The sequence below is a fragment of the Macaca mulatta genome, chromosome 20 (genome assembly GCF_049350105.2).
Source record: "Macaca mulatta isolate MMU2019108-1 chromosome 20, T2T-MMU8v2.0, whole genome shotgun sequence".
In the NCBI taxonomy this organism is placed as follows: Eukaryota; Metazoa; Chordata; class Mammalia; order Primates; family Cercopithecidae; genus Macaca; species Macaca mulatta.
Genome location: NC_133425.1, coordinates 48,588,263 through 48,600,786, shown reverse-complemented (window position 1 = coordinate 48,600,786; position 12,524 = coordinate 48,588,263). Strand labels below are relative to the sequence as shown.

The window sequence follows — 12,524 nt, the reverse complement described above, 5'->3', positions numbered from 1 at the left end:
TCCTTCTTAGGGACGTGGATTTAGCCCCACGTTCTCCTTTCGCGCGGAGACCTGGGTGTCACGCGCCCGTGCTGTAGAATCGAGAGCACGGAGGGTGCCGCGATGATGCAGCGATTGAGCCCAGGTGCCAGCACCTGCCGTGGCCGGCGCCCGCCGCGGACACCCAGCCCCACGCCGCAAGCCAGGGGAGAGCGCGCACCTAGGCTGCGGCTGCAAACCAGTCTTCCCCAGGCTCAGGCTCCCGTTCTCCATTGCACAGTTACGAAGGGAGAGAAAAATAAACGCAAGAATTTAAGAAGAGAGAGCAAGCGAGCTGTGGGGGAGGGTGATACTGGTTTAGGAGCAGAGGATGTACTGGAAAACCGCCGGCCTAAGAAAGTGTTGGAGACCTGGGTTCCCTCTCGATCCATCACGAATTAACTGAGTGACCTACATCAAATCCTAGCGTGTCCCAGGGCCTCGGTTTTGCCTTCTGTAAAAGGAAGAGGCTGCACAAGTTTTCCAAAAGTCCTCCAGCTGTAAAATTCTAAGGGTCTCCTCCTTGCAGATCCTTAGCTAGCTTTCTGCCGAATTAAAAATTTAAAATCCATATGAAAACGTGAGCTAGACAAAAGAAATGTTTGAACTTCGGTCGGCCTACTTTATGTTTGTTCAAATCTCTTGACCATTTCAGATCCAGGGAAGGTGATATTGCACGTTCACAGTTGACAGAAATCTCTTGAATTTCAGCCTCCGCTAAGGAGCGACACTGTGCTTGTTTATGCCTAGCCAGAATGGAATGGCTGCGGTATACATAATGGTAGTTGCCAAGTAGTTTCATTCTTTATATTCCCCATGAAGGCCCTCCAGAGTGGATCAACATACCTCTATTTAACTGAGATACTGACAGGGCTGGGAGGAAACCCTGCTGAAAGGGCGGTTACAATTGCAACTTTGATTTCCTGAAGGTTACTTATAACAACCACATATTAGACTAAGAATGCAAAGAAAGAGTTTATCTCTGGGGCCCCCCACACTACTTATTTGAATAGTGCTTTAGTTTGCAAATTCAACTTGTTGAGTCAAATTTAAGGCCAGTAACATCTCATCTATCTGACATCACAGCAGAATGATATCCCACTTAAACAAAAAACTTGAGTGGCCTCCCCATCATCTAATGAAAAACGTTCATGTTTTCTTGAATGCAGCCCTCTGAAAATTATTTAGGCTTGGTCATTAAAGAGCAGTACGAGAATTATCAACATTATTGTATGCCATTATAATCAGTGAATGTTCTCTAAAATATGCAAAATTTGTCCCTATAATAAATGGTCTCTAGGATGCTGGTTTTTGTGTTTTGGTTTTGTTTTTAACTTCTGTTTTTGCTATCTCCTTCCTCACTACTGGGCTGACACTTCTCAATTCTTCTACCTAACAATCTTCTTTCCTACTTTTTTGTTGCTTTTATGCCATTATGAACTTAGACATCGATAAACTTTTATTAGCTTAGACTGTCAGATTTTGTGAAAAGATTTTCTGTGGGGTTCTCCTGTGTTAAGTACGTAAGTTCTTGTGACATTTTCACTGGTCAGTGAAGGGTTTTCACTTCTGTCTTAAATTTTGGAGGTATCTCAGTAACTGTGGTTTCTGAATATGGGGACTCTGGAAAAATGTTGCAGAAGATGGCTCTAAATCTCAGAATTTAGGGATCAAATTAGTAAATATTACATTTTGCAACTGAAGTTAGCAAGAATCAATATCACAAACAACATCAAAATCTAGCAACACTGGCCTACCATTTCCACTAGGCAATGGGCTGTCTAAAGCCAAGCGGTGGCGACGCTCTCTAGGTCCCTCAATCCCACTCCAGAATAAGAATGTCTCCATTCCTGGCCAGGTGTGGTGGCTCACGCCTGTAATCCCAGCACTTTGGGAGGCCGAGGCCGGCAGATCACCTGAGGCCGGGAGTTGGAGACCAGCCTGACCAACGTGGAGAAACCCCATCTCTACTAAAAATACAAAATTAGCTGGGCGTGGTGGCGCATGCCTGTAATCCCAGCTACTTGGGAGGCTGAGGCAGGAGAATCACTCGAATCCAGGAGGCAGCGGTTGAGTTGAGCCAAGATGGCACCATTGCACTCCACCCTGGATGACAGAATGAGACTCTGTCTCAAAAGAAAAAAAAAAAAAAGAATGTCTCCATTCCTACCCAATGTCTTTCCAATTAAAGAGGCCTTGTTATCTGGACACAGGGATTTGTGTATCCAGAAAGCCTGTGCTATGACAGAGTGGCTCTCCACACCTTGAAAGAAACATCCTATCATAGATACATTTACTGAAATTTAGTCCCAAGCAAGGTGTTAAAAGTTTATATTTTGTTATTTCATTTCATCTTCACAACTACTCTATGAGAAATGGATTTTGTTGTTGTTGTGGTTTGTTTGTTTGTTTGACAGAGTTTCACTCTGTCGGCCAGGCTGGAGTGCAGTGGCACGATCTCAGCTCACTGCAATTTCCACCTCCCAGGACTGCAACCTCCACCTCCCAGGTTCAAGCGCTTCTCGTGCCTCAGCCTCCCGAGCAGCTTGGATTACAGGCCTGCACCACTATACCCAGCTAATTTTTGCATTTTTAGTAGAGACGGGGTTTCACCATGTTGGCCAGGCTTGTGTTGAACTCCTGACCTCAAATGATCCACCCACCTCAGCCTCTCATTACAGGTATGAGCCACCGTGCCCGCTGAGAAAGGGAATCCCCCCCTAAATTTTACAGATAAGTCTAAAATCTTGTCCTGGTTACACAGTCATTGAGTGACAGAAACAATATTCAAACTTAGAACTGTCTGGCCCCAAAGGCTATAACTTGTAACCATTACACTATATTCTTCCCCTCAGCCTGAGTTTCCAATTCCATGTTTATCAGGCATGTTTATTTTAGTAACTAATTTGGCATCTTAGAATGGAAAATTCCCTGTATAACCATTTTGGTTTAGGTCACCAAAAGAATATCTGACAATGTAAATTTGTGATGTTTTCCTGCAAGTTTGAGGAATATGAATCAATGCTTTAGTATCTGTTCACTCTGGAGAAAACGTATGCAATCAAGATCCTGAAACTAGCTGGATTTGCTGGTTCACACCTGTAATCCCAGCATTTTGGGAGGCCAAGGCAGGTGGACTGCTTGAGCCCAGGAGCTTGAGACCAGCCTGGGCAATATGGTAAAGCCTTATCTCTGCAAAACGATAGAAAAAGAAAAATTAGCTGGGCATGGTGGCATGTTCCTGTAGTCCCAGCTACTAGGGAGGCTGAGCTGGGAGGATCACTTGAGCCCATAAGGTTGAGGCTGCAGTGGGCTGTGATCACGCCACTGCACTCCAGCCTGGGTGAAAGAGTGAGACCTAGCTGGGTGTGGTGGCTCACACCTGTAATCCCAGCACTTTGGGAGGCCGAGATAGGTGGATCACCTGAGGTCGGGAATTCGAGACCAGCCTGACCAATGTGGGGAAACCCCGTCTCTACTAAAAATACAAAAATTAACTGGGTGTGGTGGTGCACACCGCCTGTAATCCTAGCTACTTGGGAGGCTGAGGCAGGAGAATTGCTTGAACCCGGGAGGCAGAGGTTGCAGTGAGCCGAGATTGTACCACTGCATTCCAGCCTGGGTGACAGAGTGAGACTCCATCAGAGAAAGAAAAGGAAAGAAAGAACGAAAGAAAGAAAGAGAGAAAAAGAAAAGATAAAGAAACCCTATCTCAAAAAAAATCCTGAAACTGCAAAACTAAGGTTTAGATCCTACCTCAGTAAGACCTGCAAAAGTGATACCCACAGAACAGTCAAAAGAAGAAAGTTGGAGAACTCACACTTCCTAATTTGAAAACTTACTATAAAGGTATAATAGTCAAGACAGTGTGGAACTGGCATAAGGATAGGCATATGGATTAATGGAATAAAATATAGAATCCAGAAATAAACTCTTACATTTATGGTCAATTGATTTTCAAGAGTGCCAAGACATTTAGATTGGGAAAGAGTAGTCCTTTAAACCAATGGTGGGACTGCTGGATATACACATACTAGAGAATGAAGTTGGACCCCTACCTCATACCACACAAAACAATAAACCAAAAGGGACCACACACCTAAATGTAAGAAGTAAAGCTATAAAACTCTAAGAGGAAAAACAGAAGTAAATCTTCAGGATCTTGGATTAGGCAATTATTTCTTACATATGACACCAAAAGCATAAATGACAAAAGAAAATATAAACTAGACTTCATTAAAATTAAAAACTTTCATACAAGAAACCACAAAAAGTAGATTAAACTTCATCAAAATAGAAGTGTCAAAGGACACCATTAAGAAAGTGCAAAGAAAGACAAAACAGAATGAGAGAAAATATTTGCAAATCAAATACATATGCTCCTCAACTTACAATGAAGTTTTGTCCTGATAAACCCATTGTAAGTTGAAAATACTGTTTAAGTTGAAAATGCAGCTAATACACTTAACCTATAGAACATTATAGCTTAGTCTAGCCTACCTTAAATGTGCTCAGAACACTGACTTTAGCCTACAGTTGGGCAAAATCATCTGGTAACATAGCCCACCATACAGTATGGGTTGTTTGTCTTTGTGATCATGTGGCTGACTGAAAGTTGAGCCATCATGACAGATTATCTACTATGTATCACTAGTCTGGGAAAAGATAAAAATTCAAAATTCAAAGTACAATTTCTACTGAATGCGTATCACCTTAGCACCACTGCAACGTCAAAAAATCATAAGTCAGCTGGGCGCAGTGGCTCACGCCTGTAATCCTACCACTTTGGAAGGCCGAGGCGGATCACCTGGGGTCAGGAGTTCGAGACCAGCCTGGCCAGCATGGTTGACCAGTCTGGCCAACCCCATCTCTACTAAAAACAAACAAAAAAATAGCCAGGCATGTTGGCACGTGCCGGTAATCCCAGCTACCTGGGAGGCTGAGGCAGGAGAATTGCCTGAACCTGGGAGGCGGAGGTTGCAGTGAGCTGAGATTGTGCCACTGCACTCCAGCCTAGGTGACATGGTTCCTAAGTTGAACCATAATAAGGTAGGGACAGTCTGTATCTGGTAAGGGTTTACTATGCAGAATATATAAAGAGCACTCATAACTAAACAACAAAGACATAATAATCCAATTAAAAAGTGGTCACAGTATCTGAGTAGACATTTCTCCAAACAAGATCTACAAATAGCCAATATGCACATGAAAAGATGCTCAACACATAGTTGTTAGAGAAATGCAAATCAAAACCACAATGAGATACCACTTCACTCTCATCAGGATGGCTACAATAAAAAAGACAAACAATATAAGTGTGATATGGTTTGGCTGTGTCCCCACTCAAATCTCACATTGTAGCTCTCATAATTCCCACGTGTAGTGGGAGGGCCCCAGTGGGAGGTAATTAAATCATGAGGGTGGGTCTTTCCCGTGTTGTTCTCGTGATAGTAAGTCTCACGAGGCTGGGTGCGGTGGCTCACACCTATAATCCCAGCACTTTGGGAGGCCAAACAGGGCGGATCACCAGAGATCAGGAATTCAAGACCACCCTGGCCAACATGGTGAAATCCCCATTTTTACTAAAAATACAAAAAATCAGCTGGGCATAGTGGTGGCACTTGTAATCTCAGCTACTTGGGGGCTGAGGCAGGAGAATCACTTGAACCCAGGAGGCAGCGGTTGCAATGAGCCAAGATCATGCCACTGCACTTCAGCCTGGGTGACAGAGCGAGACTCTGCCTCCAAAAAAACAAAAAAAAAAAATTAAGTCTCACCAGATCTGATGATTTTATAAAACCTGCACATGCTCTCTCTCCTGCCTGCCACCATGTAATATGTGACTTTGCTCCTCCTTTGCCTTCCACCATGATTGTGAGGCCTCCCCAACCCTGTGGAACTGTGAGTCCATTAAACCCCTTTTTCTTTATAAATTACCCTACTCGAGTATGTCCTTATTAGCAGCATGAGAACAGACTAATACAAAGTGTAATTGAAGATGCAGAGAAATTAGAACCCTCAAACCCTGGTACATTGCTGGTAGGAATGTAAAATGATGGTTGTTTTGGAAAACAGTGCTTCAAAAAGTTAAACATAGTTACCATATAACCCAGCAACCCAAGAGAAATGAAAACGTATGTCCACACAAAAACTTACATACAAATGTTCACAGCAGCATGATTCACAATAGCCCAAAAGTGGAAACAACCCAAATGTCTATCAGCTGATGACTGGATAAACAAAAATGGTATATACACAAACTGGAATGTTATTAAGCCATAAAAAAAAGATTAAGTACTGATAGTACAATACAGATGAACTTTGAAAACATAATTTTAAGTGATAAAAGTCAGATACATTCCCTAGAAAGCCAACTCAGAAGGCAAAATTATTACACAAAGACGTTTAATTTTTTAAAAATTAGGCCGGGCGTGGTGGCTCATGCCTGTAATTCCAGCATTTTGGGAGGCTGAGGTGGGCGGATCACTTGAGGTCAGGAGTTCGAGACCAGCCTGGCCAACATGGTGAAACCCTGTCTCTACTAAAAACACAAAAATTAGTCAGGCGTTGTGGTGTGCATCTGTAATCTCAGCTACTCAGGAGGCTTCGGCAGAAGAATCGCTTGAACCCAGGAGGCAGAGGTTGCAGTGAGCCAAGATACAGCCACTGCATTCCAGCCTGGGTGATAGAGCAAAACTCTGTCTCAAAAAAAAAAAAAAAGAAATTAAAAAATAAAAAGTATGAAAGCCAGATATAAAAGGCTTGACTGTTTGTTTATATTTATATGAAATGTGCAGAATAAAGTAAGAAAATAGACAGAAAGTAGATCAGTGGTTGCCTAGGGCTGACATGGAGAAGGGGGATGAAGAATCGAGAGTGACTGTTAATATCTATGTACAGGGTTTCTTCTGGGAGGCAATGAAATAGTTTTAAAATCAGATTGTGGAGATACTTCCACAACTCTGAATACACTAGAAACCACTGAAATATAAATTTTGTCAAGTAAATACTATCTCAATAAAGCTGGTTAAAAAAAAAATAGTGATTCTAGGCTGGGCGTGGTGGCTCACGCCTGTAATCCCAGCACTTTGGGAGGTCAGGGCAGCTTGATCACCTGAGGGTGCGAGTTCGAGACCAGCTTGGCCAACATGGTGAATCCCCATCTCTACTAAAAATATAAAAATTAGCTGGGTGTGATGGTGCACACCTGTAATCTGAGCTACTCATGAGGCTAAGGCAAGAGAATCTCTTGAACCTGGGAGGTGGAGTTTGCAGTGAGAGAAGATTGTGCCACTGTACTCCAGCCTGGGTGACAGAGTAAGACTCTGTCTCAAAAAAAAAAAAAAAAAAAAGTGATTCCCAGTCAGCAGTTTCCAACTTTGTTACAGTATTGTAAACATTAAATCAACATATATGAATCTAACATATGAACGTGTTGAGACAAAAAGATTATTTTAATTATATTCATAAAATTAGTTACGTAGTAAATCGTTTTTAAAGTTTGAAGATTGTTGTAGTGGCACTGTTATTTCTTATACTGAGCTCACCAGTTTTGTGACTTTGTTATAATTTACTTAATTAATACATATTTAAATACACCATGTATGTATACTAGGGTAGGTACTGTGTTGGCTACAGAAGAGGTTATTATTCCCATATAAATAATAAAAAATTATGAATAATAAACATATAATAAATATTGAACAAGTGTGTGTATATGAAATACCTTCTTACTCATCTTTATTGACATCCATTCACAGGCCGAGGCATTAATGAAAATGTTCTTTCACTGATCAATAAGTACTGATAAACATTAAAGTATGCTTTTTTCATCTTTTACACATTTTATGCAGATTCATAACTTAAATGTTTTATGCTCCATTACATTATAGACTCTAACATGATTTTCATCTCTCAGCACTAATGAATAGTAGGTTGAAGAGCTCAGATACTTTTCCACTCTAGGAAAAGACTCTGAAAGGAACTTCAGTTGATTCAGCAGTAAGTGAAAATGAACTCCACATTAGCCCCTGGGAGTTGTGAAATTTCCTTAACTCGGTGAAGAACACAGGTTCTTTTTGGAACAGGAGTGAAGGACATCACTAGAAAGTTCTTTAGACTTCTTTTTCAGGCTCTTGTTCAAGCAAACAGAAATGAGGGCTAGGTATGCTTTCAGCTATGGGTAGCTTAAAGTACCTCAAAGATCATTTAAAAGCATGCTCAGCACTGTTCTCAAATCTAGAGGCCGCTGGTAATAACAACATCCAAAGGATACGTTCAGCCAGAGAGCTGTTCTTCAGATTCTCACTTGTAGGCCCATTTAATCAGGGACAGGTCTTAAGAGTCTCCAAGTTTTATCTAGTTTATCCCCTGCTTTTAGCCAGGAATATACTTCAAAGCATGATCCTACTTGACAGTTCAAATCTTAACACTGTTCTACTTTTATAAACAGCTGCTTGTCCTAATCTTAAAAGGTCTTCAGGAAAAAGAAGGTTTGCTGGTTTCCTTGATAAAACATCCCCGAGCATCTCATTCCTTCTCTGTGCATCTGTTTCTCTTTGGGTAACATAAGCACTCCTGGAGAAGTTGCATCTAAATCAAGTTTGGAGAGATCAAAAGGATGAAATGTGGCTGTTATTTAAAAAGTGAATTCACTCAACAAGTATTTAAAGGGGATCTGTGATGTCTCAGGCACAATGCTAGAGGCTGGGAATACAACAATGAACAAGATAGATATGGTCCTCTGGCCTCAAAGCAAATTATTTTCTAAAGCAAATAAAGAGTAATTAATTATTTTTATTAATTTGGTAACACTTAACCTTCATTTACAGGTACTGTAATTGGTATGTTTATAGGGTGTTTTGTTTGTTTGTTTTGAGACAGAGTCTGGCTCCGTCACCCAGGCCGGAGTGCAGTGGCACGATCTTGGCTTACTGCAGCCTCCAACTTCCATGTTCAAGTGATTCTCTTGCCTCAGCTTCCCGAGTAGCTGGGATTACAGGTGTGCACCACCACACCTGGCTACTTTTTTTGTATTTTTAGTAGAGACAGAATTTTACCATGTTGGCCAGGCTGCTCTCAAACTCCTGGCCTCAAGTGATCCACCCACCTCAGACTCCCAATGTGCTGGGATTACAGGTGTGACCTATACCACTTAGCCTAAGAACTGATGGAAACTGTAAACTGTAAACATGTATTTTTCCAATCAATTAGGTTTTTTTTTTTTTTTTTTTTTTTTTTGAGACAGAGTCTCACGCTGTCGCCCAGGCTGGAGTGCAGTGGTGCAATCTCGGCTCACCACAACTTCCGCCTCCCGGGTTCAAGCGATTCTCCTGCCTCAGCCTCCTAAGCAGCTGGGATTACAGGCATGCGCCACCATGCCCAGCTAATTTTGTATTTTTAGTAGAGACGGGGTTTCTCCATGTTGAACAGGCTGGTCTCAAACTCCCGACCTCAGGTGATCCACCCGCCTCAGCTTCCCAAAGAGCTGGGATTACAGGTGTCAGCCACCACACCTGGCCCCAGTCAACTGGTTTTATAGGCATTGCAGGCATTTTATTTCCAGAAGAAACCCATCCTAGTGCAATTTTTTTTTTAAGAGACAGGGTCTTGCTCTGTTGCTCAGGTTAGAGAGCAGTGGTGCAATCATAGTTTGTTGCAACCTCCAAGTCCTGAGCTCAAGCGATCCTCTTGCCTCAGCCTACTGAATAGCTAGGACTATAGGCATTGCCACCATGCCCAGCTAATTTTTTATTTTTTTATTTTTTTGTGGAGATGGGGTCTTGCTATGTTACCCAGGCTGGTCTTGAACTCTGAGGCTTAAGCAATCCTCCTGCCTCAGTCTCCCAAAGCACTAGGATTATAGGTGTGAGCCACTACACCCAGCCTCCTGGTGCTATTTAAATCCATTTTGTCTTGTATAAGGTTCAACAAAAGAGAAAATGGCATTAGAGTTCCCTGGACATTTCCTGACTTGTTTTTCTTTTTTGTTTTTGTTTGTTTGTTTTCAGTATGGAGTTTCGCTCTGGTGCCCAGATTGGAGTGCAGTGGCACAATCTTGGCTCACTGCAACCTCTGCCTTCTGGGTTCAAGCAATTCTCCTGCCTCAGCCTCCCAAGTAGCTGGGATTACAGGCCTGCGCCAACACGCCTGGCTAATTTTTTATATTTAGTAGAGACGAGATTTCATCATGTTGGCCAGGCTGGTCTTGAACTCCTGACCTCAGGTGATCCACCTGCCTCAGCCTCCCAAAGTGCTGGGATTACAGGTGTGAGCCACCGTGCCCAGATGACTTGTTTTTCCTTACTTGATAGCCATGCTTATAATTCTGTCACCACCTTTCTGCAATCTCATCAGCGAGCTTTCACACTCCTACTTGGATCATGGGAACAGCTTACAAAAATCATATATTGCTGTTAGGGATAAAATAAATATTTTAATAATTACCACAATCTTGGTTTTTTGTTTTTTTAAATAACAGAGTGAGTTTTCTTTGCAAGTGGATTTGTAAATTTAATGTAAAAATATATAATCTTCAATACTTTTAAAATTATATTTCTTCTTCCCTCCCCAGCTTTATTGAGGTTTAACTGCTATGCAGGAAACTGCACATAATTAATGCCTACAATTTGCTGAATTTGGACATATGTATACATTGGTGATACCATTACCATAATCCAGGTAATAAACATATTCATCACTTCCAAAAGTTTCCTTGTGTCCCTTGTTTTCAGGTTGGGGGACTTGTTTAGAAAGGTTACCTCAGGCCAGGCATGGTGGCTCACGCCTGTAATCCCAACACTTTGGGAGGCTGAGGCGGGTGGATCATTTGAGGTCAGGAGTTCCAGATCGGCCTGGCTAACATGGTGGAACCCTGTCTCTACTAAAAATACAAATGTAGGCATGGTGGCGGGCGCCTATAAGCCCAGCTACTCGGAAGGGTGAGGTAGGAGAATTGCTTGAACCTGGGAGGTGGAGGTTGCAGTGAGCTGAGATCGTGCCACTGCACTCCAGTCTCGGCAACAGAGCAAGACTCTGTCAAAAAAAAAGAGAAAGTTATCTTTTTTAATAAGATGTTTTGAAGCATTCCTGTTTTATCAAGACATCATTATGATCTCTTATGTAAAAGTATTTGGAGATTTTTGGAATTCTTGGACATTATGGTTGAGGATGCATATTAATCATAGTTGCTTTATTTGCACTAAACCCCATGGTTTTTAGAGGATGAGGAACAACACGCCAACCAGGAAAATTAATTCTAGGTTATATGATTGAAAAAAATTAAGAGCAGTAGGATCTTAGAGAACATTTTGCCAAAAATAAATCAGTATAGCCTTTTTCTCTGGTTACCATTAGATGTTAAGCAGTTAGTGACCTTCCACAATTTAAGGAAAAGTCTTAAGTGGAAACAAAGAAGGGACATTTTTTAAGACAGATTCTCACTCTATTGCTCAGGCTGGAGTGCAGTGGCGTGATCTCGGCTCACCGCAACCTCCATTTCCCAGGGTCAAGCGATTCTCATGCCTCAGCCACCAGAGTAGCTGGGATTACAGGTGTGCACCTCTATACTCAGCTAATTTTTGTATTTTTAGTAGAGACGGGGTTTTGCCATGTTGGCCATGCTGGTCTCAAACTCCTGGCCTCCAGTAATCCACCTGCCTCCACCTCCCAAGAGGAGATTTTTAAAAATATGAAATCCATAGAAATATTTAGGTCTTGGCCGGGTGCGGTGGCTCATGCCTGTAATCCTAGCACTTTGGGAGGCCGAGGCGGGAAAATCACGAGGTCAGGAGTTCAAGACCATCCTGGCTAACACGGTGAAACCCCGTGTCTACTAAAAATACAAAAAAAATTACCTGGGCATGGTGGCCAGCGCCTGTAGTCCCAGCTACTTGGGAGGCTGAGGCAGGAGAATGGCATGAACCCAGGAGGTAGAGCTTGCAGTGAGCCGAGATTGCGTCACTGCACTCCAGCCTGGGCGACACAGCGAGACTCTGTATCAGAAAAAAAAAAAAAAGAAAGAAAGAAATATTTAGGTCTTATACAGGCACATATTTGATTTCTCCAGCATTACAGATAATTGAAAAACATTCCACCTTCCAGAAAGTTTGGGTAAAGACCTCAAAATTAGTATGTCAGGCTGGGTGCAATGGCTTACTTCTGTAATCCCAGCACTTTGGGAGGCCGAGGCAGGTAGATTACCTGAGGTCGGGAGTTCGAGACCAGCCTGGCCAACATGGTGAAACTCCCCCTCTTTACTAAAAATACAAAAAAATTAGCTGGGCATGGTGGTAGGCGCCTGTAATTCCAGATACTTGGGAGGCTGAGGCAGGAGAATCACTTGAACCTGGGAGGGAGAGGTTGCAGTGAGCCAAGATCGTGCCATTGCACTCCAGCCTGGGCAACAGAGCAAGATTCTGTTTCCAAAAAAAAAAAAAAAAAATTACGTCAGAGAATTGAATGTCTGTGGCTATTGCCACATGAATAGTCTGTATTCTGTAAGGGAT

The 12,524-nt window shown here is 42.3% G+C and overlaps 1 protein-coding gene across 6 annotated transcripts in view; it reads right to left on the bottom strand.

Annotated features, from left to right (window-relative positions):
• The window catches only part of CHD9 (chromodomain helicase DNA binding protein 9), a 275,857-nt gene that overhangs the window by 201,543 nt on the left and 61,790 nt on the right, over nucleotides 1–12,524 (bottom strand). The window lies entirely within an intron of this gene.